Source organism: Argiope bruennichi, chromosome 4 (genome assembly GCF_947563725.1).
Source record: "Argiope bruennichi chromosome 4, qqArgBrue1.1, whole genome shotgun sequence".
Lineage (NCBI taxonomy): Eukaryota > Metazoa > Arthropoda > Arachnida > Araneae > Araneidae > Argiope > Argiope bruennichi.
In genome coordinates this window covers 135,226,211-135,237,955 of record NC_079154.1, presented here as the reverse complement: position 1 = coordinate 135,237,955, position 11,745 = coordinate 135,226,211, and positions in this window count along the sequence as shown.

Here is an 11,745-nt window from a genome sequence, read left to right as displayed (position 1 = left end):
AATAATGTGCATGCTGCGGTGAGATGACTTACAAAACACTTCATTTACTGAGTTTGCGAGTTCTCTCAGAGTAAAAAACGCTTGGACATATTCGAGTAATGACACATTTTATGAATAAGCGATTTTTTTTTTTTTATCAATACACTACATGTGGATTTGAGAAGGGAAATGAATTCCATAAAAAGTAACCAGAATTTTATCAGAGAGTAAGTAACACAATAGCATTTTTGTTTTAAATAAATCGATTCACTACTTTTCTGATTTCTTGTAAATAACTAAATATGTGAGAGGGAATCTTGAATCCAAAAGAAAGAATCTTCATGAATATAGAGAGAATATATAATTCATATGGAGGCGTATCCTTCACAAGAATAATAAGGGTTTTTTTATATAAACTTTTGATAACTCTAAAGCAGTGTCCGGAGATTTTGTGATGCTAATGAGCTTTATTCTGTCGAGAAAATTTCAGGGGTTCAATATCTCTTCATGAACTCATTTTAATGCAAAAATATTGTTTTGAATTTTTAGGATAGCAACGAGGAATATCATTTTTAATTGCACTACAGAAAAAAGAGGAAAGAAGCAATTCCTCTTTTAATTTCGTACGTTTGACTCTTTCTTATGTCAGACTCACCAGAAAATTCGAATTCAAATTCGTTTATCTAAATTTTGAATTATCACGCTTACATACGTGCAAACACACAGATCGTCCGTCGACCCATCCAGTGGCATATTTGGTTCAAAATTTGATATGTATGTACAATTTGGACGACTTATTACATAACACATTCTGCCCATCTTACTCAATACGTTATGGAGTTATCTTATTCAATTGCTCTGAAACGGATCCTCTAAATGTATTTCGTTCGAGATTTGATGGGGAACTGAAAATTTAAAGTAAACGAATTTCTTCAAGATTACTTTTTTTTTTTTTTTTTTTTTTTTTTTTGTATACGAGAAAATAAAAAAGTTACTTGAATCTTATTCTAAAATTCTTCTAAATTTTTTTCTAATCCCCAAGTAATGCAAAAATGACTTGAAATGATTTCATAGAATATTTTGGTTCATTTTTACGTATCTTTTGATGAATATTTATTCTACAAATTAAGAATGTTTTCTGTTCTTACTGTGTTATTTTTTACAAAGAATACATCTACGCATATAAGATATTGAGCTTTTCTCCTACGCATGAGGGTCACGAAGAATAATTGAATACAAATATCCCCTATTTAGATCATATAGGCCATTATTCATTTGTAATGAAGAAAGCACTCTCATATCATTATTTTTGTCTACCGCGTGTATCAAAATAGAAACAGTCAAGCGATGATTCCTTGTTTTTCCCGTATATTTTCTCATATCATTATTTCCTTTGTTTATAGTGTTTTTGGCTTCTCTTCCTATAAAAGGATATTTTTAGAAAAAAAGATACCTTTCTTGATTTCTTTGAATTGTTACTATTAGGATTCAATAGAAAATAAGTTTTGGAAAAGTATTTTTAGAGGGTTATTTTAAAAAGAAAAAAATTTCACAGGCTTAAAAAATCTATTTTTTAGCAATAAAATAGTAAATCCACTAATTATTTGCCGGCGTCCTGGCATAGGGGTAGCGCTTCTTCCCCGTGATCTGGGCGTCCCGGGTTCGAGTCCCGGTTTGGGCATGGTTGTTCTTCTGTTGTTCTATCTGTGAGATGTGTGAATGTGCCCTCCTGTAAAAAGGGGTTGTGCAAGCGAATGAATGATGCGTGAGTGGCAAAGTCGTACTCTTGGCCCTAGTTGGCGCTGCTATAAAAAATAAGAGACGTTCCCCCTCAGGCTTAAATCGCTGTCTTCGTAACAGCGGGCTTGTCAGTGGCAAGTGCCATAAGAAACAAACAAACAAACTAATTATTTAATAATCAATTTCTAATTAATAGATATATTTATTCAATATTACTTGACTTCTATTTTCAAATGAAAAATCTTCCAGACATAACATTACTTATCGTAAGCATATATATATAAACAGATGTCTCAAAATTATGAATATTAAACTTTGATGGGGTATATAACACGCATCAAAGATGTCATTTTGCGCACAGAAATTCGTGGCTGGAAGTATCATCAGGGTTTGAATATCCATGTCAAGTCCAGTACAAAAAATCAAATGAAATGTTATTTTATGAAATTAAAAAAAAAATGAAAAAGGAAAGAAAACTAATACCATGTCCCGAGGCTCATTTATATTTGCTACGCCTTTGATGACGTCTGAGGAAAGTTAAATAAACATTATCTCCAAGATGTCATTTATCCCCACTATAACACTGAGTGAGTTAGTTTTATTTATATTGTCTCGAAGATCCAAAAAATAACAGGTCACAAAATAACACTATATCAAGTTTATTAACTCTAAGCAACTCGTAACATGCAGGCAAAAAACTGACTCCACTGCGTGTGGAACTCAAAATTTATACCTTTACAGAATAATCTAGAATTATAAAGGAGGTCATAGCAAGTTCTAGAACATTAACAAATGAACAATAAGAAGTTTAAAGTAAAGTTCAACTTTTAATGTAATACGACTAGGCTGTAATTCGAACCTCCCACCTTGTGCTTTGCAAGTGCGTGCTTTACCTCTAAGCCACACTCACCATGTGTAGATCTTCTTTTTCGCGACAATATTAGTGTCTCATTTTGAAACAGTAAAAGGGTTATTTTGGGACAAACCTTGAAATTCTGAACTCACTATTGTGTCTGGAATAACAGGTTTGATAATTTTCTGCCTACATCCCCATTTTAAAACATCGCAGAAATGAGACGTTGTCGGTGCAAGAGCATTCTTTTTGGGGGCAACAAAATTCGAACATTTTTCTTCCTGAATGAAATGAGAGTCACTTAGGAAAAGCTCAGTCTCCTACTGCCCTTCCAACATATAGGGAATTGACTATTTTGATGGAAATTGAATGCTTGCATTTGTATGCCCATACTGTAGATGTACTATGGGTCTAAAACTCATATATATTGACTGTTCGCCGGCGTCCTGGCCTAGATGTAGCGCGTCTTCCATGTGATCTGGACGTCCCGGGTTCGAGTCCTAGTTCGGGCGTGGTTGTTCTTTACCCTATGTTTTATCTATGAGGTGTGTGAAGGAGCCCCCATGTGAAAAGGGGTTGTGCAAGCGTCATCTTCATATGAGCTGAAGTCAGACTTTTGCCCTCGGATGCTCAAAGGTCTTTACCCTCAGAAGCTACTGCACTCCCCTTTCTTCGATCTCTTGGCTTGAATTGGTGTTCAATCCAAGGGAGATAAGCAACAACATATTAAATGCTCACGTTTAATTTATGGACGTTTGCGACTTTTGAACACTATCATCTTATTTGATTAAAGATAAACCCATTTTCGGGTTTTAAAAATTATTGGATTTTATTCTAAACTTTTTTTACCATTTACCCTTTTTCATCTTTACCCTTTTTACCTTATCTCTTCATGATTAGAAACTTAAAATTTTGAATTTTTGAACTGAGTCTTTTATTGCTTCTTTTACTGGTATTAGATTACTACTTTCTCTCTAATTTGTTTGGCGCATTGCCAAATAATGGTTCATGCCATAAACCTCAAAAAAAACTACGTCCTGTCTTTGACATGGATATTTTATTCCGGAAAATTGTTGAAAAATATATTTTAAGACTGCAAACCTAGGTTTATCAATGATTTTCTTAAGAAAGAAGGTATTCGCCGCATAATATAGCCGGTGAGATAATCGCGCATAACATAACTGCATATCCTAGGAAAAGTCATTCTTAGAAGTCAGCCATTCTCAGGATTCTTTAGACACAAAACCCTCCTTCTCAGGAAAGCGAAATGTATTGTCCCAAGTATGACCAACAAAACGACTTTTATTATGAGAGTCCTTGACCGAGCTGGAAAATTACGCTGGTTATCACTTTAGACCAGGGATGGGCAAACTACGGCCCACGGGCCAACTACGGCCCGCCGGAATGTTCTATCCGGTCCGAGGTTATAATTTTAATTTTGCCGGTCCGAGACAAATTAAAAGAAATATATATTTATATATTATATTAATCTCCTTTTCTACTTTGATTAAATACTAAGCTGTAGCAGTCTTCAAAGAATATAACCTTTCCCATCAGTTTACATCTAGGCACAAGAATTTAAATTACGAAGCAATGTCCGAATATGAAAGAAAACAAAATGCAGAAAGTCTGTGTAAAAAATTATCAGGCTGACAAAAATTTTTCAATAAGGGAAGCAGCAATATCCAAGAAACAGCTACAAGTGCAAGCTACATTGTAGCAAACAATATTGCTAAAAATAATAAAGCTATCAGTGATGGGGAGTTTGTTACACAATGCATGCTCCAAGTTTGTGATGTTCTATGTCCAGACAAGAAAAATAATTCTGAGACTGTAAGCTTATCTCGAAAAACGGTGACTTCTAGAATCGAAGTCATCAATAAAAATTTGACATCACAATTAGACTCAAAGATTGGCCAGTTTAAATTTTGCTCCATAGCACAGATATAAATGATGCTGCTCAATCAGTATCATTTATAAGAGGTGTTGATGATAACTTTGAAATTACCGAGGAACTGACGTGCATGCGTTCTTAAAAGGGAACTACAAAGGGAGGTGCTATTTTTCGTGAATTTCAGGAAGGGCTTTTAACTTTGAAAGTGTCTATAACAAACATATGTAATATTATGACCGATGGAGTATCAAATATGACAGGAAAAAAATCTGGATTTCTTTGACTCTTTAATCAAAACTTTCCCGGGAACAATGTTGTTTTTCTACATTGTATATTATGCATCGATTCTCTATGTAAATCTGCATTGAATATGAAATCCGTGCTTAATACAGTCATGAAGCTTGTAAATACTATTCAATCTCGTGGGCTTACTCACAGGAAATTTCGAGATTTTCTTCAGTACGTGCAATCTTAATATTCTGATGTACTTATTAGATGAAAGTAAGATGGCTTAGTGCAGGATGTGTTTTCGAGTGAGTTTGGCAGCTGAAAGACGACATTGTGTCGTTCTTACATGAGAAACATTGTTCTGCGTAGTGCGACATGTTAGAAGATACAGAATGGCTTTCGGACTTTAAATTTTTCATACATTTTCTTTGTCATATGAGCAATTTGAATGTCAAGATGCAAGAGAAAAATCAATTTATCGACGATATCTCTGCCCATCTCAAAGCTTTTAAACTAAAACTTAATCTGTTTGCTGGGCAGCTAGCTAAGAACGATTTGTCTCATTTCCCGAGGTTAAATTCAATACCCTCAGTAAATGAAGAGAAGCTATAACATGGCTTATGAAATTGCATTTTGAGTTCTAACGCAGATTTCAAGATTTCAGTGCCATTCAAACAAAACTGAATCTTTTTGCTATGCCTTTCAATGTAAATTGTGAAGCAGTGAGGTCGATTTGCAGCTTGAATTAATTGAGTTGCAATCTAACAATCATTTCAAGCAGTTGTTTCTAAATATGCTCTAAGTTAGACAGTCAATATGTTAAGAGATGCTGTTTATAACTTATAATAGCTATAAATAACTAATATCACGATATATCGAAAAATATCGATATGTGTTGGACGATATATCGCGATGGTGAAATTCGGTCATCAGACAGCCCTACACAAGACCCACAATTTTATGCGGGGAGGGTTGGGAAAATTAATTGGAGAATATGAGAGACCATTTCTCCTGATATTTTTCGTCTAAGAATTGAAAACAATTTGGAAACAGTAGCTTAGATGGCAAGGAATTTACCTTTGCCTTTCAGCTTGCCGAGAGGAATTTTTTTCTCTCTATGATTTCGTTAATACATTTTAAACATGTGTTTCAGATGACTCTGTTTATTCATCAATTTCTTTTTTTTTCTTTTTCTTTTTTTCTTTTTTTTATTAAAGTGAGGTATTAATTTTTTTAATCTGTGAACAAGGCAGCAATGCAGAATATTTGCCTTCGGCATTGCACTCAGAAATTAGTTGAATAGAGTCTGAAGTCTCATTAATTCCATGTCTAAATTCATAAATGTGATGTATTAGCAGTATTAGTAATATTTTACACAATCGTTTGATAACCGAATTTTCTTCCACTGCGAAATGGTAACAATAAAGTAAGTTTTATTTAATATTGAATCAGAGATTTGGATAATAACTCAATGCTCATTGAACTCTAGAAAAAAATTTAAATCGGACAATCTCCTAAAAATTTTTAATGTATTTATATATATATATTTAGCATCATATTCCATATTTTATTAAATAATTGCATTATAATAATTTTGCTGTCTTCATTTAAATTCAAAATAATTTTTTTAAATCTTTCTTTGTCGTTTAGAATAATGTCGGGTTTACTCTCGGCCAGTTATAAGACGGCCAGTAGGCAACGCATGCGTAGAAAGACTGAAAAATACTGTTCGTTAGATGGCAAGTAATTGTCCCGATGGGACAACGACATGCCGCTGTATCGTATTTCCCCCTCCCCCTTACTGATCATGCGTTTGTAAAATTTGGCGATTTTTTTTTGGGGGGGGGGGGCGTGAAAAAAATTGATCCCTTATCGTAGATTAATTCTGACATTTTTTGCTTTTTGTTTTTTCTGATGCGAGATCGTGTGTGTGTGTATATATTTTCATTTTATTTGCCATTTTTTTATAGTTATTCAAATTTAGACATGTTGACCATTTTTTATTTTACCATATTTCTTTACGTAAATATCCATCATTTTAATGCGATACGCAGTGAACAAGAAAATTTCAGGGACACCAATGGCAGTAGCTAAGCATGGAATGCCTGAATCTATCTTATGAAATTGTGCCAAACATAAATCAGTCACTTTCTGTACATACGCGGCCTACTGGCCTCTTATAACTAGTATATAAGAGTCTTTAATTAGTAACTAGTCCTTAACCTAACTGGCGTCTTATAACTAGTATAATCTTTCCTTTATGCCGAGCGTAAACCCGGCATAAAGGAAAATGTTTAATCACAATGTTTGATTTTCATTTTTTTTTTCTTGGCAGTGATTATGATATCATATTACTAAATGATTTCCATCGATTTAACTTGAATAATTCGGTAATTCCAATGAAAATGAAGTAATAAATCCATGAAGTGCATTTCTTTTGATTCCTACTCAAGAGCATAAGTTATCACATTTGGAAGAAAAAATATTGCACAAAAAAAAATAGTCAATACATCAAATATTGTTAATAACAGAGTTACGATAATGCAACAAGCATGGATAGCAATACTCGGGGGTTCAAGCACGAGTTAGAAAACAAAGGCCAAATGCGAGTTTTGTTCCTTGCACTGCTCTTTCTTTAAATTTAGTCGGTAACTTTGCTGCATAGAGCTGTATTACAACAGTTCAATGTTTTATCTTTGCACAAAAAAAAAGTCTTTTTTTTTTTTTTTTTTTTTTGCATCCCTTTATCGCTGGCAAACATTAAATGTAAATCAAGAGTCATTAAAAAAAACTTTCTGACTTACTATCAATTTCTAATACTTTTCTAATTTCTATAACTTTCTATTAATTTCTATTAACTACTTACTATCTAGATTACGTTCTCCTGTTCTTTTGAATACCATCAGAAAAAATAGTCATATTGCAAAGATATGAACCAGATTTAAAAGGTGCTTTTAAGTACCGTCAGTAAATAAAGGATTAAGGAGCAGAAAAAGCAAGGAAAAAAAGCAACAATTTTACATTATTCGAAATAAAAGCATAAAAAAAGGTTTATATTTATATACAGAAAAAAAAATTATCTTTATTTATTATCTAGAATTCAGAAAGACAAATTTTATATATTAAAGGGGGGGAGAGAGATATTACCTCTCATGCTCTTTAATTCAAGATCACACAAAATCAAGAACGAGAGTGAAATAAAACACAAAACATTTTTGTTATCATGATACATATTACTTAATCATAACTTAACAAAAAACATTACAAAGCAAGAGTTAAAAAAAAAAAAAAAAAAAAACATTTTTTGCCAAATCCAAGAATTTGGGCATCGATTTCTGTAACTTCGGTAGATTTTTCAGCCATCAGTTTCATGGAGCTAATGGACCTAATCCGTAACAAATAAAATACATTTCTGTACAACTTAACGTACATCTTTTAGCTATTTCACTTTCAGTGAACATATATGAAAATGGTATCGGAACATTTGCGCTCGGTAAATCATTCCCTACCCCTGTTGCATCGTAGGTTTACTGGGATTTGGACCTTTGGCAAGAAAACTTGGCGCGGGTGACTGTTTTTAGTTTTCCATAGCTGTATTTCGGGTCGGGCTAATTTATGTCATAAAGTAAAATTGTCTTAACATTTATTGAAATTAGATTCGTAATGGAAAAGAAATTTAAGTAAAAAAAATATGTACATAAGTGGATTAATTTGATCATGGGATTCTGCCAATTATCTGCCAGTTTTAACTGGGGGCACGGCAGTGCCCCCGCCAAGTCGAGCAAAAACAAGCGGCACGCCGTAACATCCTTTTCTCGAAGCAGTTCAGGTCATTTTTGACCCCCTATAACTTCGTTGTGAATAAAACTAGAAGCCTGAATTTTCAAAATCCAAGCAGGCATTATATAAATACGGTATGTTTCAAATTTCATTAAATTTGAACCAGTGGTTTAAGAATTATAACTAGTCAAAGTTTGTGAATTTTGTCACTGACTGACTGACTGACTGACTGACCGATCATCAAAACTCTAAGGCACTTCTAGCAGACATAGAAGCTTCAAATTTAGAATACAATTACTGTTTAGTGTATAAATATAGGAAAAACTAAAATATCCGTGTAATAATGGACGGATTGATAACTTTTTCGAAGTTTCGAGCATTATCCATTTTGTCGGCAAATTCGTCGCCAAGTCGCCAAATGGTCACCAAGTTTGTCACCAAGCTTTGAGATCACTGACTCGGCATCGGACAGCATTCAATACAGATTAATATAAAACGGCCTTTCTTATGATGACACTATTCTCGATGGGAAGCAAAATTACAGACTTGTAACAATATCTAATTTGAAATAATTCAATTTGAAGCAGTAGAAGCTGCAAACGCAATGGGTGACTTTCAGAGAATCAATCTGGTAGAAGAAGAATAAACTGATCTTCAAAGTATGATCGCAAAACTTAATGCCGATCAAAAAAGAGTCTTCGATGCGATCACAAATAAAATGGACACAACTGATAATAACGCTGACGTTTAACGCTGTTTTGTGAGTGGAACTGGGGACACTGGAAAGAGCTTTTTAATAAAAACTCTGAAAGTTTGGGTTAAGACGTATTTAAACAAAAAAGTGGCAGTTAGTGCTCCAACAGGAATAGCTGCATTCAATGTGAATGGATTGACTATATATAGACTATTGCAGCTGCCTGTAGAACACAAGCCCCTTTCTGATGAAGTGCTCCAAGTTCTGAGATTTGAAAGAAGTAGTGTTGTTTATCATAGACGAAGTGTCGATGATATCCAATGTTACTTTAACATATATTCATTTACGCTTATCTGAAATATTCGACACAAGTGATGATCAGATTGGGTGGTTTGGAAAAAAATATCTTGTACTTTTCGGAGATCTCTTACAGCTTCCGCCGGTAAGAGAAAAGTCACCTTTTGAAAAACTACCAGCTGCTGAAACTAATAAGTTGTTAGGTTCCCTCAGGATACCGAATCTGTCGATTGAACTGTTCATATACGATGAACTTACAATTAACATGCGACAGCTCAATGGTTCTAACTTTGTCGAAATGTTAAATAGAATAAGATTAGATGTGACTACAGAAAAAGACCGCGACTTACTCTCGATGAGATTAATAACTCTCAAATCCAATTCAAATGAAAACAGATTAATTGAAATAATTGAACACCTCTTGAAACTTCCTGATGATACCGTTTGCTTATTACCTACAAAAAACATGTGTCAACAATTAAATACTGCAATGCTTAAATCTCTTCCACATCCCGAAATAAAACTTACAGCTGTAGATAGCATAGATTGCCACAGATACCTAACAAAAAGAGCTCGTGAATGCATAAAAAAATATGAAGACGATGCTTCTATGCCTGCAGGCCTCGAAGAGAACATAATTATAAAAATATGAGCAAAAGTCATGTTAAGGCGAAATATTGACGTGAGTCTTGGTTTAGTTAATGGTTCTATCAGTATAGTGCAAAGAGTAAAGGTTGATCCGGAAAATACAAAAATAATTAAGAAAATACACATTACATTTAATAAAGAACATGTTTACGAGCTTAGTCCGGTCAAAACTAAATTTGAAATTATTAATAGAGCTTATGTTCATCGCGAACAGTTTTCCATATGTATAGCCTATGCTATAACCATACACAAAAGCCAAGGCCTAAGTCTAAATAATGCACTGATGGATATAGGTTCTGCAGTATTCACATCCGGTGAAGCTTACGTGGTACTTTCGAGAGTTACAAGTCTGGACGGCTTACATCTAATTAATGTCGACTTTGGAAGTATTAAAGCTCAGGAATCCTCAGTTTGTGAATACAAGAGACTAAGAAACATTTACCGTCCAGACTTGTCAAAAATTGTAACATCAAAGCTTACGAGAAAAACCCATAGAGACAGAGAGTGGGCTTTAAGAAAAAATGTAGCTGAAGCTCAAGAAGTAGTACCGGAAAAGAAAAAGAGGAAGACTACATACAAAAAGAAATGAGATGCCATCAAAAACATAACTTGTAAAAAAAAACCAAGTCTCGCAACTCAGTTCTTCTATCGTAAAAAGTTGTGAGATCCATTTAATACCAAGTCGGTCAATTTATTCAGTCCCTACTTAAGGGTCCTTCTGTCTTAAGTTATTACGTAATTAGCTAACCTAACAACATCTTATAGTAACCATATCTATATTAAAAATCTTTTATTGTTAAAATAAATAGATTGACTTGGCAATCGCACTAAACAATCTAATTTAATATAATGTGTTAATGTAATCTAATTTAATGTAAAGATACATTGTGATTTCATGCGATGGGGTCTAATCCCGAAGTTCACCGAGAAGACAAGTCAATCTATGCGATGGCCAAGTCAATCTATTTATTTTAACCATAAAAGATTTTTAATATTGATATGGTTACTATAAGATGTTGTTAGGTTAGCTAATTACGTAATAACTTAAGACAGAAGGACCCTTAAGTAGGGACTGAATAAATTGACCGACTTGGTATTAAATGGATCTCACAACTTTTTACGATAGAATGAGTTGCGAGACTTGGTTTTTTTTACAAGTTATGTTTTTGATGGCATATTATAGATTTCAAGAATTCTTTTGCCTTTTTCTTTCAATGCATTAGTTTGGAAAAACCTAGTTTTGTTTATTTCAACTCCCTTTTTTGTTGATCCTATTTCAAAATTCTGAAATGCTATCACTAATACTGGACTATATAATTTCAAATAATTCAGGACATAAATAAAACACATATGTACAAACCAACACACGTATCCAAACAATTTAATCTTTAAAAAATGTGTCAAAATAAAAAAGTGAATTCTGCTTTAAAAAATTCATGTGTCATATAATTTCATACAGTTGCTTACTTCCCCCCCCCCTCATCATTTGTAGAACGTTTAGATAAGGAACGAAGAATGTAAATAATTTAGATAATCTGCAACCTATCATCTCTAAACTATTTATACACACGAAAATCTTACTCAATAGGGTTATGTTTTCAGAAAAACTTGATGAGAATTAATATTTCAGAA